General features: G+C 44.0%; 1 protein-coding gene across 2 annotated transcripts in view; it reads right to left on the bottom strand.

The window, feature by feature from the left end:
• Positions 1-21,621, bottom strand: part of ARHGAP35 (Rho GTPase activating protein 35) — a 120,750-nt gene extending 99,129 nt beyond the window's left edge. The window contains exon 1 of one of the 2 annotated variants that reach the window (XR_006197390.1): positions 21,490-21,621. The gene's annotated coding sequence lies outside the window, so the exon portion shown is untranslated. The remainder of the gene's footprint in view (positions 1-21,489) is intronic. The other variant, XM_042920497.1, reaches the window with a different exon arrangement.
• Between the last annotated feature and the right edge of the window lie 358 nt (positions 21,622-21,979).

Consider the following 21,979-nt stretch of genomic DNA (forward strand, 5'->3'; position numbering starts at 1 on the left):
AAAGTCCAATCCAGGGCGCCTGGATGGCTCATCTGGAGCATATTACTCTTGATCTCGGGGTTGAGTTCAGAGCATCACGTTGGGTGTAGAGGTTACTTAAAAATAAAATCTTTAACTAGAACTACCCTACGACCCAGCAATTGCACTACTAGGTATTTACCCAAAGGATACAAAAATGCTGATTCAAAGGGGCACATGCACCCCAGTGTTTATAGCAGCACCGTTAACAATAGCCAAATTATGAAAAAAGCCCAGATGTCCATCAGCTGATGAATACATAAAGAAGATGTGGTGTATGTGTGTGTGTGTACGTACACACACACACACACACACACACACACACACACACACACACATATATATATAATGGAATATTACTCAGCCATCAAAAAGAATGATATCTTAGGGGCGCCTGGGTGGCTCAGTCAGCTAAGTGTCCAACTTCGACTCAGCTCATGATCTCACAGTTTGTGAGTTCAAGCCCCGTATCGGGCTCTGTGCTGACAGCTCAGAGCCTGGAGCCTGCTTCAGATTCTGTGTCTCCTTCTCTCTGCCCCTCCCCCACTCACGCTGTCTTTCAAAAAAAAAATTAAAAAAAAAAAAAAAAGAATGATATCTTAGGGCACCTGGGTGGCCCAGTTGGTTAAGCGTCCAACTCTCGATTTCAGCTCAAGTCATGATCTTACAGATCATGGGATCAAGCCCTGTATTAGGCTCTATGCTGACAGCCCAGACAGAGCCTGCTTGGGATTTTCTCCCTCTCTCTGCCCCTCCCTACAGGCTTTCTCTCAAAAATAAAAAAAATAAACATTAAAAAAAAAAAATCTTCCTTTTGCAACAATATGCATGGAACTAGAGTGTATTATCCTAAGTGAAATAAGTCATTTACTTATAATATCAGTAATATCATTCCACTTATACGTGGAATTTAAGCACCAAAACATGAACATAAGGGAAGGGAAGGAAAAATAAGATAAAAACAGAGATGGCGGGGGTGGGGGGGCCTGGGTGGTTAAACATCTGACTTTGGCTCAGGTCATGATCTCACAGTTCATGAGTTTGAGCCCTACATTGGGTTCTCTGCTATCAGCATGGAGCCTGCTTCAGATCCTCTGTCCCCCTCTCTCTGCACCTCCCCTGCTTGTGCATGCTCTCTCTCTCTAAAAATAAACATTTAAGAAACAAAACAAACAACAGCAAAAAACAGAAAGGAAGGCCAACCATAAGAGACTCTTAAAAACAGAGAACAAACTGAGGGTTGCTGGAGGAGAGGAGGATGGGGGATGGCCTAAATGGGTGATGGGCATTAAGGAGGGCACTTGCTGGGATGAGCACTGGATATATGTAAGTGATGAATCACTAAATTTTACTCCTGAAACCAATACTATACTATATGTTAACTAACTTGGATATAAAGAAATATATTATTTAAAAAATAATAATAAAAAAATAAAATCGTAAAAAAAAAAAAAAAAAAAAGTCTAATCCACCTTGCAGAGAAGATAACCCAGTCCAGAAGTACTATGACTCAGCCAGGGCCATAATGCTGGCTGTTTCCCACACTCCTAGTTCCTAAATCAAGGTGGGTTCTTCCCCCTAACAAGGCTGTCACTGAGGCTATAAAAGGGTTCCCAAACCCTCTCAGAACTCAAAACTCCCACTGGCATTTGACCATTTTTCATGTTTTCAATAAATTTAACCTATATTCTTTTCCTCCCTCAGGCAGACATTTAGTTTCTTCTTATGCATCAGTATTCATTTTAGTTCCACAACGCTTTATTATGTGTAATAATATGCCCCTGTATCACGCACACAGGCAGTGCTTACTCTGTACAAAGGACAGTGCCCGTGGAGGGTAAAGACGAATGTCAGTGCTCTGAAGGACTCCGAAGCTGATCATAATTAAGACAGGCAGGATCAGGAAGGACACCTGCACCTGCAGACTATGGGAGAAGGGACAATCTCAGCAAGAAGACCAACCTGAGCTGACAGAACCTGAACAGGTGTTCAGGAGAGAGCAAATGGTACACGTGACCAGAAGCCGTGGTGCAGATGAGGAAGCCAAGTGATGATCTGGAATCAACCTCTGAGGGCAAGAAACTGCCATGTCATTCTGCAGGCAGTATTTCACTCCTTCCTGACATCTCTTTCTTCCCTACTGGTCCCACTTTCTCTTTGCCAAAGGAAGAAAAAAAGCACACAAAAGATTTTGAGTATTCAACTTCTATCTTCATTATGTTCTTTTTATTTGGAAAAGTTCTCTCAGTAGTATCTTAATATGATGGACAATTAACTGTGGCTCTACACCTACCCAATGGATCAATTAACCAAGTAATCTTTTACCAGTTAAGGATCGCTTTGACAATATGATGAAAATTTGGACCTTCTCCCACAGAAAATGCACTTACACACAAAAAATTCAGGAACCCCAGATTAAGAGCCTTTGCCCTAGCAAAAATCATGGAACAGGCCAAAAAAAAAAAAAAAAAAAGAGAGAGAGATTCAGCTACTCCTTCCAATACTAATTAGGAGTACCCAATTCCCCCATTCACATAAGTAGAATTATCTTTCTTCTGAGTGACACAGTAATTATCATTAGTGAAAAAAATAAAATGAGGGAATTTCTCCATGATTTGTAATCATTGCTTACTAATAACAATACAGCTTCCATTTATTGGGCCCTACTCTGTGACCAGCCCTTTGCGAAGCAGTGGACACGTTGTATATAATATGAAAGTCCTATATGGCAGCTAATAGTTTAACCCTATTTTATACATAAGGAAGCTGAAGTTCAGAGGGGTCAACCATGACCTGAGTCAAGGCTATCCAGCTGGAAAATGGCACAGCTGGGTTTGGAACTCTGGCATCTTGACTTTCAAAACCCATCTATACTGCCTCCCAGGGGAGGTGACCTTGACACCATATTGATTACTGAGAGAAATCAAAAGATACTGCCATCTCCTAGTAAGTAAACAGTGAAGTCCAAGGGTCCAGCCCAGAATTACACACCCTCTCGGTGTCCAATAGATGCTTGCTAAGTGACCTAAGGCAAAGAGAACCTTACACTCTTGACCAGAGCAGGGGGAAACGGTGCCAGCAGTCTTCAAAAGAGTTCCATGTTAATACGTGTGTCACTGTCATGTTTCCAACTGGACCTCCCCAGCTTGGCAATGGCCATAAGCACCTAATCTGTTACACCCTCACATGCAAAGGTTTGCAACATATCAATGAGGTAATAAGTCAACAGTACAATTTCACTAAAACATACAATTTAAATACTCTTTCCCCTGTGTTCCTGTCCTGTACATCCTACCCTGAACATCCTCCAAGACTACAGCTGCGATTCAACATGATAGCTGTTCCCATGAGACTACTGGCTACCATTTCGGAGTACCTACACTGTGTATCACCAAGAGCTGATTTAGGGCCAGGACCTGCTCATCCTCATCTTTATGTGACCACTACTCAGTTACCTGGACCTAGGAAAGCAGTGATTATTATTTCAAATATAAAGATGTTTTTACTAAACAGCGAGAGAATAGATGAAAGTTTAAGAGCCGTAATACCAAGCTTCCAAAAAAAGAGAACACTTCACACAATCCTCCCTCAGATATTCAACAGTACAATTTTTGCAACAAGGACTCCTCCAAGTATCACAGAAAAACCAAATGCAGTGCCCAATCTAAAATGGTGAAATAAAAGGAAGACAAAATGAGGCCATGGGTCTCAGCGTTACTCTAAACCTGTGGTTCTAATCTTTTTTGGGTCATGGATTCCTTTGAGAATTTAACGAAAGCTACAGATCCTCTCTCCACAAAAAATAAACGGAACCAAAATGCAGCATATTCTCTTAGGAACATTATGGACACTCCCCCAACCATACCCCTTAAGGATCCAAAGACCCTCAGTTTATCGCCTTTGCTTAGAATTTGCATCTCTAGCCACATCTAACTAGGGGCAATCCAAACTCACCAACCACTGTTTTTCAGAGGTCATACCAACACCAAGGGAAACTGAGGACAGAGGTGATGGCTTTAGCACCTGCTAAACCACAAGGGTCCCTACTCCTCTTGTTACCTGATTCATGTTATTAAGCCACAATAACAAACTATAGGGTGAGGATGTTCTCTCTCTCCCACTGGAATGTAAGAAATTCAAAAGCAGGGACCATATCAGATAGCATTACGTATTCCACCTAGGGCTGTACACACTCTAGACAATTAATTGTTGATTTGGTTTACTAAAGAACAGACTTACAACAATCTGCACATTATCTCTTATGGTAAAATGAGATAAACTCACATAGTACAGGAAAAGATAATGCTACAGAACTGGAAGATTTTAAAATGCCTTCCTAAACTGGACCCCTCGAGCTTGATGTGCAAGAATAAGCCTGTAAAAAATGTGCTTTCTCATCTCTGAAAGCAGGGGTTTGGCCATCTATGGCACATACGCGGGTTCACAGCAAACTACAGCCACCATTCCTTACAGGCCTCAGTGAAACTGCCAGTGGAGGCTGAGAGAGTGTGAGGTGTGCTGCTTGCTGCTTGCTGCTTCCTGCTTCCTGGAGCAATTTATTCAAGACACATTCCCCAAGTTATCCAGGATGCTGAGATTCCTGGGTTCTATGCCTGGGAGATAAAATAATGAAAAGTACAGTCCTTCAAGGAGCTTAAGATGTAGTTGGACAAAGAGAAAGGAAAAGAAAACAGGCAGTTCAAACACACGGTAGTAAGTACATCAGGGGCAAACTCAGACAAGGTCTGACCACTGATGGTCAATCAGGGAAGGCTTTCTGAGAGAAACAAAATCCGAGCCAGATCTAGAGCGCCTGCGTGGCTCAGTCAGTCAAGTGTCTGAGTCCTGATTTCAGTTCGGGTCGTGATCTCAGGGTCATGGGATCAAGCCCCAAGTTGGGCTCCATGCTCAGCATGGATTCTCTTAAGATTCTCTCTGTCTCCCTCTCTCTCTCGCTGCTCCTCTCCCCTGCTCGCGCAGACGCTCTAAAACTTAAAAAAAAAAAAAAAAAAAAAAGCCAGATCTAAAGAATTAAAATAAATTAGTTAAGTTTTTGTTGCTTTGGTTGGGATGGGGGTAGCAGGAGAACACCCCAGATAAAAGGAAACAGTACATGAAAAAGGCCCAGAAGCTAGGATTTCTGGAAGAGCTACATTCAACATGGCTGGAACACTGGGCGTAAGGAGGGAAGTGGACAGAGACAGGCACAGCTCCTGGAGGGGGGCGGGGGGTGCTTATATAAACCAAATCTATGTATGCTTCCCCCTTGCTGAAGTCACAACCCTGAAATGCTCTGGCTCTTCTTGGCTTTAAAAAAAGGGGAGGGGGACGCCTGGGTGGCTCAGTTGGTTCAGCTTCCTAACTCTCAGCTTTGGCTCAGGTCATGATCTCATGGTTGGTGAGTTAGAGCCCCGTGCCGGGCTTTGCGCTGATGGCGCTGGGCCCTCTTGGGATTTCACTCTCCCCTTCTCTCTACCCCTCCCCAGCTAGCTCGCTCTCTCTCAAAATAAATTAAAAAAAACGCGAAACAAAACAAACACACAAAAACCAAACAAACAAAAAACACAACAACTTATTTTGGAATGACTTTAGAGTTACAGAAGAGTTGCAGATATGACAGAGCTGCCATACTCGATTCACCCAGCTTCCCCTAAGATTAACATAACCATTGCAGCTGTGCCAAAACGAAGACATTATCTTTGGTAAAAAAAAACTAAACCAGAGATTTCATTTGCGTTTTACCATGTTTCCATTAATTCTCTTTTCTGTTCCAGGACCCAATCCAAGATTCCCCGATTCCCCTTAATTCAAAGACTTTTAAAAATTCCTTCCTTGGGCACCTGGGTGGCTCAGTCGGTTAAGCGTCCGACTTCAGCTCAGGTCATCTCACGGTTCTTGAGTTCGAGCCCTCCATCGGGCTTGGGCTCAGGGTTGACAGATTCTGTGTCTACCTCCTTCTCTGCCCCACCCATTTGCATTCTGTCTCTCTCTCCGCTTCCCATCCATCCCCCAACATCAATAGCCCACTCTGAAGGTAAAAACGTCATTTCAAAGCAGAATGGAAGTTACCAACACAGGTAATATGAAATAGGAAAAACTGTTAGGGAATTAAAGGAAATTTGACAAAAAATGAAATCAATGACATCTTTACACAGGAAAGATGCATGCACGCTCTCACACACACACACACACAATGTTCACAAAAACAACTTGGCTTAAGGTGCTGCTTCCACTATGGAAGAGAAAAGAAATTCAAGCAGACCCGCTTCTGCTTCTTCCATCTTGCCAGCAAGGAATAAATCCCTTTAATTTCTCTTCTCCAAATACCCCCACCACCCCAAGGAGCCAAGCCAAAATCCCCTGAACGCCCAACTCATCCTCAAAACAAAATGCTGGCAAAATCATCTGGGCTGTGGAAGAGGAAAGAAGGATGATTCATCCTCTTTCCTAGATTTTCACTAAGAACTCTAAGCGTTAGGACAGAATTCCATTATGTCACAACAATCTTTATAAAGGCACTTGACCAAAATTAGTCATAACTTGCTTCTGTTACATGTATGACCTGCATTCTAAGCCTCCATCTCCTAAAATTCCAAAATCTGCAACAACCTTGATAAATGTTGATTTCTAGAGGGGCGCCTGGCTGCCTTAGTCAGAAGGGCCTGCGAACTCTTGATCCCGGGATTGTGAGTTTTGAGTCCCACGTTGGGTGTAGAGATTACTAAAAAAATTAAATAAATAGGAGTGCCTGGTGGCTCAGTGTGTTGAGCAACTGACTCTTGATTTCAGCTCAGGTCATGATCTCACGGTTTGTGGGTTGGAGCCCCGCATCGGGCTCTATGCTGACAGTGCAGAGCCTGCTCAGGGTTCTCCCTCTCTCCATTCCTCTCCTCCTTGTTCTTTCTCTCTCTCTCTCTCAAAATAAATAAACTTAAAAAATAATTTTTTTAAAGAAAACAATAAACGAATAAATAAAAGTTTTTTTAAAATGGATTTCTAGAATCAAGGATGAATCCTATGCAGAAATCACTGCAATGTCAATGAAAACTGGCAATTTTTTCTACAAGTAAAACACAATTGTTAACAATGGTTATTCCTGGAAGGCAGAATTTAAGGAATATTTCCTTTATTATTTCTGCTATTGAGGGCTATTTGTCAAACAGTCATCAAATACATCAAGGAGCATGGTCCTATGCCAGAGTTAGAAGAGACAAGAAAACAAAAAAACAAACTCTCTTGTGGAGCGTATAGTGTAGATCTGCACTCCCCAATACCCTGGCCATTGAAAGTTTCATCAAAATTAAATAAGACTTAAAATTCAGTTTCTCGGTCCCACTAGCTACATTTCAAGTAGAAACTTAACAGTACAGAAAGTTCTATTAGACAAGGCTGATCTGCAAAGAAGCCCTGATGCTAATTCAGACCTTGGAAACAGGGAGGAATGGGGAAGGTTTCCAGAAAGACAAATATATATTTGAAATGGGTATTAAAGTGAGCATTCCAGGCCAACTGATGGCAGACAGCACATGCCACGGACCTTCCCTGCATCATACAACACCAAAATTTCCAGGGCAATTCCCCAAAAACCAAAATACTTTAAGGAAGCATTATAAAAACGAATTGGGTGATAGGCTTTGATTTATATTTTGCTGAAATAAACTTAGATGAAAATACCTAAAATGAGAAAAACAGATGATAAACTCCAATAAGGATCTCACTAAAAACGAGGAAGGAAAACAGAACTGGAATTAACTGCCAGATCATTCTGGAAATCTTTAACAGGTAAGCCAAACTAAGGATCAAGGGGACAAACCAAAGAATTCGCTATGCTCATCCAAATACCTTTCAGTGGGAGAAATATTTCCCAATAATCGAGGTCAATATGTGAATCGAAGGTGATTAACCCCGGGGAGAGAGAGAGAGAGAGAGAGAGAGAGAGAGAGAGAGAGAGAGAAGAGCACACATACAAAACCAGCCCAGTAGACAGCTGTATAACAATTTGGTACTTTGGGAGGTGGGAGGGGTAATCCTCTTTTCTCTGAATGTTCCTACATTACCTAGCATGTGCTGCCTCAATTTCCTCATACATAAAATGGATACAAGGAAAGTATCTATTTCTGAGGGCTATTATGAGGATTCTTTGAGTTAAAAGATATAAAGCACACAGAACAATGTTTGGTACGTAGGAAAGGACTAAGGAAGCAAAGGCTACTATTATCGCAGAAGCTTCTGAGGACCCAGCTTCACTTGATGGAAAGGAAACAGATTTCCCCAGGGGTGAGCCCAGAGGAAGGAGGATGCTGTACTGACTGTATTAGGAGGAGCGGTTTGAAAAGTCCAATCCAGGGGCACCTGGCTGGCTCAGTCAGTCAAGCGTCCAACTTGATACTAGCTCAGGTCATGATCTCGTGGTTATGAGACTGAGCCCTGTACCGGGCTCCGCGCTGAGCATGTAGGATGCTTGGGTCTCTCTCGGTCTTGGTCTTGGTCTTGGTCTTGGTCTCTCTCTCTCTCTCTCTCTCTCAGATAAATAAACTTAAAAAAAAAAAAAAAAAAGCCCAGTCCATTCCAGGTTGAGGAAGCTTTGTAGACACCTTCCAACCATGTCCTATGGGCTATGACAACGCCCAAAGCCAAGGAGGGGACAACTGCTAGAACTTTGGATTTAGCTTTAGGATTTAGCTGTGGACCCCTGATATGCTGGTTTAGTATTATCAGTGTTCAATTTTTTTTTTTTCAAAAATCTCTCTGGTCTGCCCAGCTAGACTACTCTATCCCTCATTCGGGCATTAATTAGGCGCCTGTGACAAGTCAGGCACTTTACAAGGCAATAGAAAAGCACTAAGGGTTTTCAAGCAAGGGAATGCAAGTCAGGTTTTTGTTCAGTGACTTGCAGAGAGAATAAACGAGAGAGGAAATTATGTAGAGAAGGATACCTTGCAAGAGACTTCTACCGTCAAGCACACTACCTTACTTTTTGGATTTCCCAATGGCATACACTGTGGATTTCACTTGACTGGCTCCCAACGAATATGTGACTTCCCTGTGAGAACCCCTAGCAATTTAGCATTCACTATACGACAAACATTTCATTCTTTACCTCAGCTTCTCACAATAACCCAGCGAAGCAGATACCAGTACCTTTAGTTTACACATGAGAAAACTTAAAGAAGAGGCTCAGGGAAGTCAAACAGCTTGTTTAAGGTGACAGAATAAATGGGGAAGTGGGATATGAATTTACGTCTGGCTGTCTAAATACCTAGCCACACGTTATTGGTGCTGGCCTGGGGCAAAGTCTTCCCCAGTCTACGTAAAAATGAGATTTAGAAACATATGCCTACACATGTCCATATAAGGCTGCCAACTTCCTTGAGAAAGGCTACCTTTTATTTTGATACTAGATCCTATTTTTCATAAAATAATAGTGAGGAAGGTTTTTCATTCTTTTTTTTTTAATGCCCTCCTTGGCAAAACTACAAATTACAAAATTTGTATGTCTCTTCCCTCCACCACTTTCCTCTTTTTTTTTAAGTTTATTTATTTTGAGAGAGAGGAGAGAGAGAGCACGTACACATGAGTGGGGTAGAGGCAGAAAGAGGGAGAGAGAATTTCAAGCACGCTCCATGCTGTCAGCGCAGAGCCCGATGTGGGGTTCGAGCTCACAAACCGTGAGATCGGGCCCCAAGCTGAGATCAAGTCAGCACTCAGGCGCCCCTCCCACTATCATTTTCAACTGGTCTATAAGAGCCAAGTCCGGGAACCACTACACTAATAATGACATTTACACAGCACTTATTTTAAGCTTCCCTTTGAACTGCACAGTGACTCGGGGAGTAAACACTACCATATTCCCCTTTTTATGGATGAGGTGCCTGAGGCACTAAAGTCTGAGTCTTGTCTGAGGGCGCACAGCTGGCCAGAGGTGGGACTGGGGACTTGAAGGGAGGCCTATGTGTGTCGGTGAGAATACCTGAGGCCACAGTCCTCACATTGTGAAAGCAAACAGACCTCAACCACTGCTATTTGGCCTACGACCTGTAACATTTAGATGTGTGAGACACTTACTGATAAGACCCGAAAACCGACTGCTACCTGGGGGCAAGTTACAAGATAACACATCAGTAGCACTCGTTGCTCTGCAGAGTCAAAATGCCTGCACGCTGCCCTTGTAGCCCTCTTCCGTGGCGGTTACCTGAACAGTTTAATTAACCAAATTGTTCTCTTTCATTCCCCCGAGAAAACTGAAAGGCTTTCCAACCTTAAAGAGTTTGCACATTCATCTTGGCATTCAGTTCTCAAAAGAAATCTAGAATCAGAACACAAAAGCCTTTGTGGTAGGGAGAGTACGTACCCAGGCTCATTTTATAGACAAGAATCGAAATGAAAATAAATGACTTGTCCAAGGTAACAAAGTTGGTGAGAAGCAAAATGAAAACGGACGGCAGAGAGGGTTCTGTACGTGGCTTGAGGAATCCTAAGAATGAAAGGACTGAAAGACGGCAGAGACTACTTTTTCCTGGTTTCTATCTAAAACATATACCTTTAGGGAGCACCTGGGTGGCTCAAGTCAGTTAAGCGTCTGACTCTTGATTTTGACTCAGGTCATGATCTCACGGTTCATGAGACCAAGCCCTTCGTGGGGCTCTGCGCTGACAGCATGGAACCTGCTTGGGATTCTCTCTCTCCCTCTCTCTGCCCACCCCTCACCTCCCTCTCCCTCTCTGACTCCCCCTGCCCCTGCACTGACTCGAGTACGCTCTCCTCTCAAAAATAAAGTTAAAAAAACTAATAAAGTAAAATAAAACATAAGATAAAATGTATGCCTTTAATTCAACAAATATTGTGTTCCTACTGACAGGTTCTAGGATATATGCGCCCAGTGGGTTAACAGAATAAATGGGAGAATAGAAAAAAACTCCTGTGGTGCTTCCAAACCTATTTTGCAATTTCTTCCTGCTGTCTGAATGTAAACCCCCTCACATTTCAATTGAACCACAGGTCTTCCAGTATTCTCTCTCATGAAAGAATGACCAGTAAATAAATGTGTGTGTGCAAACGTCTTAGTAATTAACAACAATAAAAACAAGGTAAAAATTTAAATCTCCAAATTATTCCTTATTCAAGATAAAATATGAACTTGGACCATATTCTTAAGAAGTTCTTTCTTATCATAAGACGAAATCTATCTTCCTAGTCTACCTATTCTTGTGTTGAAATGTCTGGTCACACTTCTCTAAGATAAGATCAGGAAAAATCAGGCCACTGACCTTCTAAATATTTTACTTTCTGGCACAGAAACAGGATGTTCCTTGTTTCACCTGTAAGGGAAGAATTGCTTTTGTTTTAATAAATGGCATATAAACTCTCGCAGGGAGGAAGAGACATGTTTTGTATAACTAGTACTCTCAACAGCGTGGACACCCAAATATTGGTTGAATGGGAAGGAAAAAGGAAAAATAAAACCTGTTTCCCTGTATCTCTATCCTCTGGAGCTACAAACCTATAGGTTTATTCCTTCTTCTGCTTAATAGCTCTAAATTATTTAAATCTTAAAGAATTTTGGTTCATAGAAGGGAAGATGTAACTAATGTCATGTCCATTCTTGATTTTGGCCAAGAAAAAGGGAAAATAATATATGAATGGCTTCTCTTTTTAAAAAAAATTTTTTTTAAGTTTATTTATTTTTGAGGCAGAGAGAAAGACAGAGCATGAACAGGGGAAGGGCAGAGAGAGGGAGACACAGAATCCGAAGCAGGCTCCAGGCTCTGAGCTGTCAGCATAGAGCCCGACTCGGGCTTCAAACTCATGGACCACGAGATCATGAGCTGAGCCAAAGTCAGATGCTCAAACGACTGAGCCACCAAGCGCCCCTTCTCTCTCTTAAAACAAGCATCGGGGGACACCCTGCTGAAAAGAGAACTAATGGATTAGCTATGTGATCAGCCACAAAGCAGACTTCAGTTCTCTTCTCTGGGGTACACTCAATTCTTTTTTTTTTTTTAATGTTTTATTTTAGTTTTGAGAGAAGGAGAGAGGGAGAGAGAGAGAGAGAGAGAGAGGGAGAGGGATAGGGAGAGAGAGACGGCATGAGTGGGGGAGGAGCAGAGAGAGAGGGAGACACGGAATCTGAAGCAGGCTCCAGGCTCCGAGCTGTCAACACAGAGCCCGACGTGGGGCTCGAACCCATGAACCGTGAGATCATGACCTGAGCCAAAGTCAGACACCTAACCGACTGAGCCACCCAGGCTCTATAAAGTGAGAACTACGGCTCTGAACCATGCTACCTCAGGAACCTACTAGCTGTGTGACCTTGGGCAAGTCCCTTCTAAAAGCCTCAGTTCCCAGGCTACAAAATAAAATACCACCTACCTCAGAGAACTGAGGGGAACACTCTGCAGTCTCCTGGTACACAATAAGCATATTGTTATCAAATGCTAATGCAGCTAATAACTAATTCAATTATTATTCTAAGAAAGGGTGACTGCTTTAACCTTCAAAGGAACTAGAATCCAGCAGATATCACTATGACTAATTTCTTGGTTTTCAGCTCAATTTTTCCTTCATGTGTTTATAACACCAAACATAATACAATCATACGGAAGTAAACAAAAAAAAAAAACAAAACACCTTATCCTTTTGTTAAAAAATAGTAGGAAAAAAATTTTTACTCAAAATTCTACAACACAGAGATAAATACAAACAGCACTTTGGCATGTTTCTTTTAGTTTTCCCATATATATTTTTAAATACCTGGGATCATACTGTTTATAGTTCTATATCCCACTTTTTTCTCATAGTTAATTTTATTTTGTGTGTACTTTCCCATGTCAAGAATTCTCCAAAAAACATCCTTTTCAAATGACTCCGTATTTTTCCATAAAGCAACCATTTCTCTAAGGTTAAACATTTATTTACTGTTTATTTTTTATACACATCACTAGAGTCAGTATCTCTGTGTACAATCTTGGTCCTCATCTCTATTTCTTGGTCCATACACAATCTGTATGTTGATCAAGGATTTTATGTCACTTAAAACATTGTCAAAATGCTTTTTAGAAAGTTCACACCAGTTTTTGTGTCTGACAGTCCTGATCGCAATGACTATTACCTATTTCCTTTTAATTCCCAGCAAACAGAGACCCAAAACCTCTGGAATTACAATACAAATGGGGAAGATCTGTTATTAAAAGAATGCTTTCGTCACTTGTGGTAATTTGTACCAGGTCACCATTATTCCATTCTCTCTCTCTTTTTTTATGTTTACGTATTTATTGGGGGGGAGGAGCAAACAGAGAGAGGGGGAGAGAATCCCAAGCAGTCTCCGTGCTGTCTGTGCAGTCCAATGTGGGGCTCAGTCTCACGAACACTGAGATCATGACCTGAGCCTAAATCAAGAGTCAGCCAACAAACTTGGAAAAGTTACAAATATCACTCAATACAATTCACTTTCTATATTAAAGTCAGGATTTAAATGCCTCTCAAATAATTTTCAACTTATTAATAAGTGTATGGATAAGGAAATGATGCCCCATTATATGAAAAAGCTGTGTAGACAATATGTAGAAAATTCAGAAATGTAAACTTTAAGTTTTATGTACTTGTCTACACGTAAGTTGTACCTTAATTTTTTTAATAAAAAAAAATTTAGAGGATCTGTACACAAGAAAACATATGTATTCCTTGTATTCACACAGAACATGAAATCCTAGCTATTTTAGCTAATGCTGCCGTTTTTAAGCCTTTATGGCTGTTGGCTAATGCTGGGCATAGGCCAACAGTGGAGACTCACTGCCTGAGCACTGAGAGGACTTTTTCCCTTTTCCTCATTTACCAAAAGTTTTATCTGCATTCCTCTGGTGACTGACCAATCAGAGGAAGAAATCTCCTAGAAGGCAGCAACATTCAAAAAGTATTCAATTATTTCAGGCCATTAGAAATGGTACCACAAAAGCAGCATCCACCACCCTTCTACCTACAAACTTAACACATCTGGAAAATAAAGACCTAGTGATACTTTTATCACCAACCATTCAAGTACACTAATCCCAGTGAAATAATTCCCTTGAAGTGAAAGCCACTCTAGTTAAAGATGCAGATTTCGAGAATCTAATAATCTTGTATTAATGCAGTACTGGCTTTCATTTGTACACAATCAATTTGCTACTGAACAAAGAATCTTTTTTAATTGCCCATGGCAATTAACGGTAATCATTTTCTTTTGTCTTATTCCTAAGAACTACAGGCTACAATAGATGAAGCCGGGATTTTGACCTTTCTTTTAAATGGAGACAGGGAGAAGTACAATGCAACCTTTTTTTTTTTTAATTTTTTACACTTCAGGAAGCTATTAGTCGCAGCTAGCCAACATACTTTTACCCCAACATTATTTAATAACTTTTTGAATCGTGTTTTTGAAAAAAAGCCTTGTAGAGAGTGCCACACAAATAAGGGGCAAGGTGTAGTTTTATCTGTAAGTTTCTAGTTGCGTAGAGTGTTTTCTCTTGAAAATTGTCAATCAGGAACCACTCAGATACTTTCCTACTTACCAAAGAAAATACAGCTTAAAGGAATCATTACATGACCAAACATGTCTTTCTTCTTTCCTTTGGACTACTTTACTTATATACAGTTTTGTTTGTTATACCCGGGTTTGAATCCAGGTCAGAATTCAACCGCTCAACTTTCTCCACATGCTGGCTAGAATGACAAGCTGGTACTTGGAGCTATAGATTCTTTTTCAAAGTAACGTGACACAGAACCTACTGTGTGCTCAGTAGTCTCTGAATATGGAACCCTTTAAGACTGTTAATATGGGGCTGCCTCTCAAATGCAGAAATTTATCAGAACAGTCTATTCAACACGTGCTTCCCTCACCCACTTTATATTATTATATAGAGAGTTAACCGTTCACAACTATAAATTCCTTAAGGGGATGAACTATAGCTTATTCTTACATCCCAGAAACACAAGGCAGACTAATAAAATAAACACGGATTTTAAAATTAGACAGACATAGCTCTTGACTTATTAGCTGTGTAACTCTGGCCAAGACACTTATGACACAATATGTATATATACATGAGGATTAAATGCTGACCAGGAGGGCATGCCCTCTGAGAGTTTAAAGTCTAAAAATGGCCATTATATTTGGTGCACATCTCTCCACCCACCTACCGCACAGATAAAAACAAAAAGGCTTTGGCACCTGTTGGGTTCAATCAACATATATGTAGCAGGGGGCCTACTAGTACAAGGTGATTTTGCTAGGTGTGATGGGAAATAAAAGATACAGGAGGGTCCCCACCCTTAAGGAGTTTACCATCTGGAGAAAGGAAACAATCAAGCATCATTAGCTAAAATAAAGCAGAATGGGAACCAATGAGTACAATCCCTTCATCTTTCCAATGAAGAAACCTTAGCCCAGAGAAGTGAAAACGATTTGTCGAAAGTCACACAGCTAGTAAGCAGCAGAGTCAGGGCTAGGACCGGAGTTTCTTCGTTATCAACTCAACATTCTTTATGCCATAGGAAGCTGCCTCTCAATTTGTTCAAATTTGCCAAGTGCAAATATTACCATAATGACCAGCAAAAAAACATTTCCCAATAATAATGCAGAGACACTAGAAGAACAAAAAAGGTATGAAATACCACAGATACACCATGCAACAGTCACAACTGCCACAAATTTCATAAAATGAAAACGCTCATTTCAATAAAGGAAGATGAAGGAGATAGACAAGTCTGGCTATTTTCAACTAAAGTAAACACTACTTTCCTGTGATGATGGCTCATGGCTGAAAAGTACCTGGTTCTCTGCTAATATATCAACTTAATGGTGTCTCCCAACCCCAAAGAAGCAAATAAATGAAAATCAGACTGCCAGATGCCGAAAGTTATTTTCAAGAATTCTTCATAGATGAAGCCTCATTAAAGCACTGTATCAAAAATTAAATAAAAATAAACTTTCAGGAAGATGAACATGAATGATTTGTTTGCACTTCTTAATACCAGCAATTCAAGTACTATTCAGACATTGCTATTTGAGAGCCTAGGTCAACAATGACTCAGCTTGAAAGATTCCATATTGCTTTTAAAAGCGGCGTACGGTTTTAAGTTATGTAGTCAATACAATCTGGATGCCACTCTCCCCCAAAATGATAAACTCTAATTTTCACATGAATGGCTGAAAAAGAGATAGTGTTTATGTTTGAAAAAGTATATGACAAAGGCAATCCAATTCGTTTTACTGCATCTCCCAGAGAAAGGGCCCTTCCTTACCCCCCAATTCCAGGCTACAGGATTTGATGTAGGGGAGGGAAAGAGGTGGGGGTGGGATTAAGACCAGCACCAAGAGTCCAGTCCCAATCCCAGCTCTAACTTGGTATGTGGTCCAGGACAACAAGAATCTAAAATCAGAGCTGGAGAGCACACTACACTTCAGACTGGGAATGTGAAGCCCAGAGAAGTGAAGTGATTTGTTCACGGTTCCCACTAATTAGGTTAAGGCCTAGACCAGAAGGTCTGCTGCCTGTATTTCCAGTACGCCTTCAATTATGACAGGAAGCCTGTCACCATGCCCTGTGCGAGTTCATTTTCCCATCTGTAAATGAGGAGGCTAGACTAGGCACGGGTCTTCCAACTGTGTTGTCCAAACCCAAGGGATTTCTGCTAATCGCTTTCCCTCTTCAAGCAAAGACTCTCCAAGTTTATGTATTTCATATAGTGTGAAAAAGAAATTTTAAACAACTAGACTAGATGATGGATAAAACGTCACACTGGCTGGGTAAATTAAGACACCCAGGTGGGGAATGACAACAGTCAAGGCAGATCACAGGAAGGCCCTGCAGGTGGCTTCACACCTCTCAGAAGGCCCTCCACCTCGCAGACTGAAGATGTGAGAGCAGAGCCTAGAGGGAGATGGACAAACACTCTCACCTCATCAATCTCCAACTGTATTGACCTCATGTGTCTCCTCATCACATAAGAGACCACAGAAACACCTGAGAGGCTACAGTTTACAGTCATCTGTGAAACCCTCGCTCCTCCCAGATTGTCCTTCGCCAAAAGTTACCATCAGGCCAAAGGATCTGCACGTGGACAACTTCTTCCATGTAACCTGTATCAAGAAGAATGACTTTTCTGATTTTTTTTTTATTGTCCTAAATGTTTTGGCCTTAATCGTGCCAAGAAAAAAAGAGAAAATAGGCAAGGGAAGGGGGAAATGGTCAAAAGGATAGTTCAAAAAGAAAAACAGCAAGGGAAGAACTCTGATCAGACTAGTATTACAAGAATTTTCTAGGCACTGCAGGAGACCTTAAGACGCGTTACTAGGCTGAAAACAGTCATCTACCGCCATCTCCTGCTCCCCATCCCATTCCCAATTGGCATATTAACTGTTCCAGAAGGCCAAGGCTACCACCTCAGATTTCTGTAGCACCCAATTCCATCATGAAAGCAAATGCTGACACCGAGGTTGGAGCCTCTGCTACCATCAGAGAAATCTGACAATCTTTGTAACATCAGTTACCAGTTTAGGAAGAAAAATCAGCTTTGTTCTTCTGTCTCTTCTCTTCCTATTATGTAAGCTTAGGGTTTGGGCATGGAGAAACTTTCTATGCTGCCAGTGATGTCAAAACTCTGAAACACAAATTTAAGCAATGCTGCACACACAGTTGTTTTAATTCTTAATTAGCTATCACTTCCCCATTAAGAATAAAAAACAACTATTTATACCTACGTGGAAAACAAATTCTAAAATAAATCCAGAGAATGAATCATAATTCACAAGGCCAAAATTAAAAAATGAATGGAAACCAACAGGAAGATGAACCAAAATGCAAGTCAATAATGGTGAAGACACATGCTATAGGTAATTAAAATTGCCAGACTCTGCTTGGCAGAAAATTTAAGACCTAAGAAGTCAGAAGCTAAAGAACCAAATGGATGTACCATCTAGCCCCCCTCACTGTATCATATACAAATGTCCTAACTTTTGATGAGTCAATAGTCCAATTCTGCAGATAACAGTGAATGCTCTTTTATTTCAAGTGTTCTCGTAGAACTATTTCTAAATAAGTGCTGAAGTAAACAAAGTTTGATCAGAGCTCAGTTAAGAAATAAAAGTCCTTCCAGTAAATGCTCCTCCACAGCTGGATGGCTGCTTTAATATGCAATTGCCCTAGGCCACAGGGATAAAAAAAAAAAAAAAAAATCAGGCTTTTGATTTACTTAAGAAATAAAATAAATAAACCCATAACATGCAAAGGTTCCCGCTCCCAAATTAAGGACAGAAAATGGTTAGATGGCTTCTCTGTAAAACACACCTCTTTCTCTGAGTCAATTTCCTGAACCCCACTCCCAACATAAGATCACTAAAGAAAAAGCTTGAGAAAAGGTAGCTAAGGTAATAATTTCTCAGGTAATAAGACCAAAAATCCAATCGTATCAGCCAGTTCCTGGCACTCTTTTCTCACTCTACCAAATCAGGTCACTCACAAGGCTTGGGGAATGTCAGGGCCCACCCACAGACTCCTTGTACACCACTGAGTCCCCCACCCCCACCCCGCCCCCCCCTCCAGCACGGATCTGCCCAGAGGCATTCAGCTCCGGTGGCTGGGAGCTGCCTGCAACACCAGAGGGCAGAAATCTGAGTGACACTTGGCACTCTCTCTTTCAACAAACAACCGCAACGGGCTTTCCAAACTCAGGCCTTAATTATTTTGAAGACCAGGAAGCCAGAGCCTTCCTGGGGCAGAGGTGAAAAGAAGTAAGCCCACCCTCCCAAAGGTCACACAGCCAACCCGAAGCCATTAGGGAAGGCAAGACTGCAGCTTCTGCAGCCCCAGAGCAGTAAACACCAAATGTGGCCATAACCCCTGGTGGGACTGGGGAGAACTTGAGAACTAGCATTTCCCCAGCCAGAGGTAAAACAAAAATTAGACTGTCATGGGGTGGGGGGGAGGCAAAAAAGCACACTTGTAAGTTCTCCCAAGGGGTGCTGGCTTGGAGGTGGAGGTGGGGAAAGGGTACAACTGTCTCTTTACAATAGCTCAGAGAAGGAGGAAGGGAAAGTAAGAGGAAAAAAAAAAACAAAAACAAAAAAAACCTGTGAGCTGCTGCACTCTCCTGTTCTGAAGGACACAAAGCTGCAAAGCCCAGGGATCTGAAGGGGCTGGGGAGTGAGACAGGAGTGAGAAAAATAAAGGTCCGGGGGAGGGTAATGGAAAGAGACCTGCCCCCTCACCACCACGAACCTTGGCAGAAGTAGGGGAAACGGGGCAGACATTCCCAGACTCCGGAGAGCAATAACCAGCCAACCACCCCCCATCTATTCTACCCAGGTCTCACAGGATCCTTGGGGATAAAACCCTGAGGGTCGGGTGCTGAGTGAATCTTCGGTCTAAACCACAGTCTAGAGAACCCTGGATCCAACCTAGCCCCTTCCCCTCCAAAGCTGAGTACTGGAGGGTAGAGGAAGACAAGACTGAAACGGGGAGCACTCAGTGGGGATGGGTGGGTCAAGGGTGGGGAGCTGGGAAAAAGCAAGCCTGATAGGAGCCAAACGGGAAGAGAAGGCGCTTGGCAGGACACAAGGGGAAAGAAAAGGTGAGGAAAGTCAAGGTAGAACAGAATTGGGAAACGGGTATCAAAAGAGAGGGAGAATCTATCCAACCACTGAGATGGCTCCAAGAGGGAGCCGGGGGTGGGGAGGCAGCCGATGATCAGAAAGAATGGTTGAGAAGACATCTCTACCACTGGGCAGAACTGGGGGAAGAACTCAAGAAGGAGGTAAAAAGCAGGACAAAGGAGAGAGAATACATGAAAGGAGAGATTGGAGGTCGAGGCCTGAATCAAAATGGTGGGGGGAAGAGGAGGTAAGGTGGAAACTTAAGTATTGAGAGGTAACACGGGTGGGATGCAGTTACAGAGAGACCAGGATTAAAGAGAACCACTCCAAGAGGGGAACAGCAATAGGAAAGTTAAAATGAGTCAAAAAAAAAAAAAAAAATAGGGGGGCAAGTGGACAGCTCCAAAAGGGGCAGAGCTGGGAGGAAAATGTTACAGCAGATGGGGCAGAACTGAAAGAGCAGGTGCAAAAAGGATTTGGGGCAGGCCTGCGAGATGCAGCAGAATGGGAAGGAAAGGGGGTGATGGATCAGAGAAGTTATCAAAGATTTAGGGAGGTAAAGGGCAAGTCTAAGAAGGGCCAAAATGGAGAGAGGAGAGGACTGAGAGCGAAGAGGAGGCTGGAAGCAGGTCTCAAGCAGAGAAGAACGGAAGGGGAAACAGGTCAAAGAAAGAGGGAGCGAATGAATGAGACAGCTCAACAGTGCCAATGAGGAGGTGGGGTGGAAAGGAAACCGCAAGAACACTGGACAGAACTGGGGCCTGCAGGGCAGCACTGAGGCTGCGGACAGGCTGAGTTAGAGAGGTCAGAGAAATGAATGGCAGAAATGAGAGCTGCAGGGTCACAGAAGGGGGAGGAGGCTGCTTCATGGAAGGCAGAGTCAGGGAAAGCGAGCAGGTAAGAGGGCACAGCAAGATCTGAGATTGGGCAAAGGGCAGATCGGGAAGGTAGAAAGGTCTGGAAGAGTGGGGAAAAGGCGGGGGGGGGGGGGGGGGGGCTCTGAACGGCAAATGGGAGCCAGATCTGCGAAGGGGAAGAGGCAAGCATGGTGCATCCCAGTCCGAGAGGGGGCAGGGGACTGAACTGAGGCATGGAAGGGTCGGAGAGGCAAGGGGCATCCGGGAGATGCACGGGGTTCCGCGAGTGGGCAGTAGGGCCCAAGGCGGTGGAATTAAGTCCAAGGAGAAGACCTAGGGCCAGCAGTGCCAAGACGAACAAGGTCTCAGATGGATCTCGAAGGAGGTGGAACTGCAGGTCTTAGAGGGACAGTTGCTGGGGGTGCGAGAGAGGACGGGTAACAGTAGACGGGTCAAAGAAGGGAACGGATCAAGGGTGGTGTGAGTGGAATCGAAGAAGGGGCAGGACGGACACGAATCTCCAAGTGAAGGTCCAGAATCAAGGGATGCAGAAATGCAGAAGGGTCACTGAGGAGGTGGGTCGCTAGAGGACCGCAGAGTCCAGGAGGGGCGAAGGGCACTACTGACGGGCGGAAAAGGGAAGGGGGAGGCGCAGAATTGGGAGAAGAGTGGCTTAAGTGAGGAGGGGGTGGCCGAGGCAGGCACCGAGATCCCAAATGGGTCGGAAGGTGGGGGCAGCCGCGGGGACAGCAGGGCTGGGGCGAGCAGGGGCAGGTCCGAAGGGCAAGCGGGCCCCGTGGGCCGGGCCGCTGCGCGAAGCAGCGGGGCCGGCGGGGCCCGGGGGGCTGGGGGGCCGCTCCCTCCCCTCCCCCTCCGGCTCCTCCATTGTTCGCGGGCTCCGGGCCCCGCCGTCCCCGCCTCCCCTTGGACCCCGCAGCGGGGCGGCGCCCGGCCTCGCCGCCGGGGCCCGCGAGCTCGCGCACTCACCAGCTGGGCGCCCTCAGCGCGGCTCCGGCCTCCAGGATCCCAGCAGAGGCGACGGCGGCCCCGGCGCCATGTTCTGCTGCTCCTCGTCCAGCGGCGGCTGAGGCGGCGGCGGCGGCGGCGGCGGCGGCTCCGGCGGCGGGGGGCCGGGCGGACCCTCCCTCGCGGGCTCCCTCCTCCGCCTCCTCCACCTCCTCCTCCCGCCGCGCCGCGGCTCTCCCTCGGGGCGGGGGGGCGGGGAGGGGAAGGGGGGAGGGGCGGGAACCAGGGGGAGGGCGGACCAGCCTCGCTCGCTCCCTCCCTCCCTCGCAATGGCGGCAGCGGCGCCTCCTTCCTGCGGCCGCCGCTCCCGCCGCGCGCGCCCCTCGCCAACTGCGCGTGCGTGGCACGCGGACCGTTGCAGGAGGATAACGGCCCCTGGGCGCGCGCCGCAAGGGGATAACCGGCGCCAGGCAGGAGATGAGGCGAGGGCGTCTACGCACCCGTGGGGCTC

The sequence above is a fragment of the Panthera leo genome, chromosome E2 (genome assembly GCF_018350215.1).
Source record: "Panthera leo isolate Ple1 chromosome E2, P.leo_Ple1_pat1.1, whole genome shotgun sequence".
Lineage (NCBI taxonomy): Eukaryota > Metazoa > Chordata > Mammalia > Carnivora > Felidae > Panthera > Panthera leo.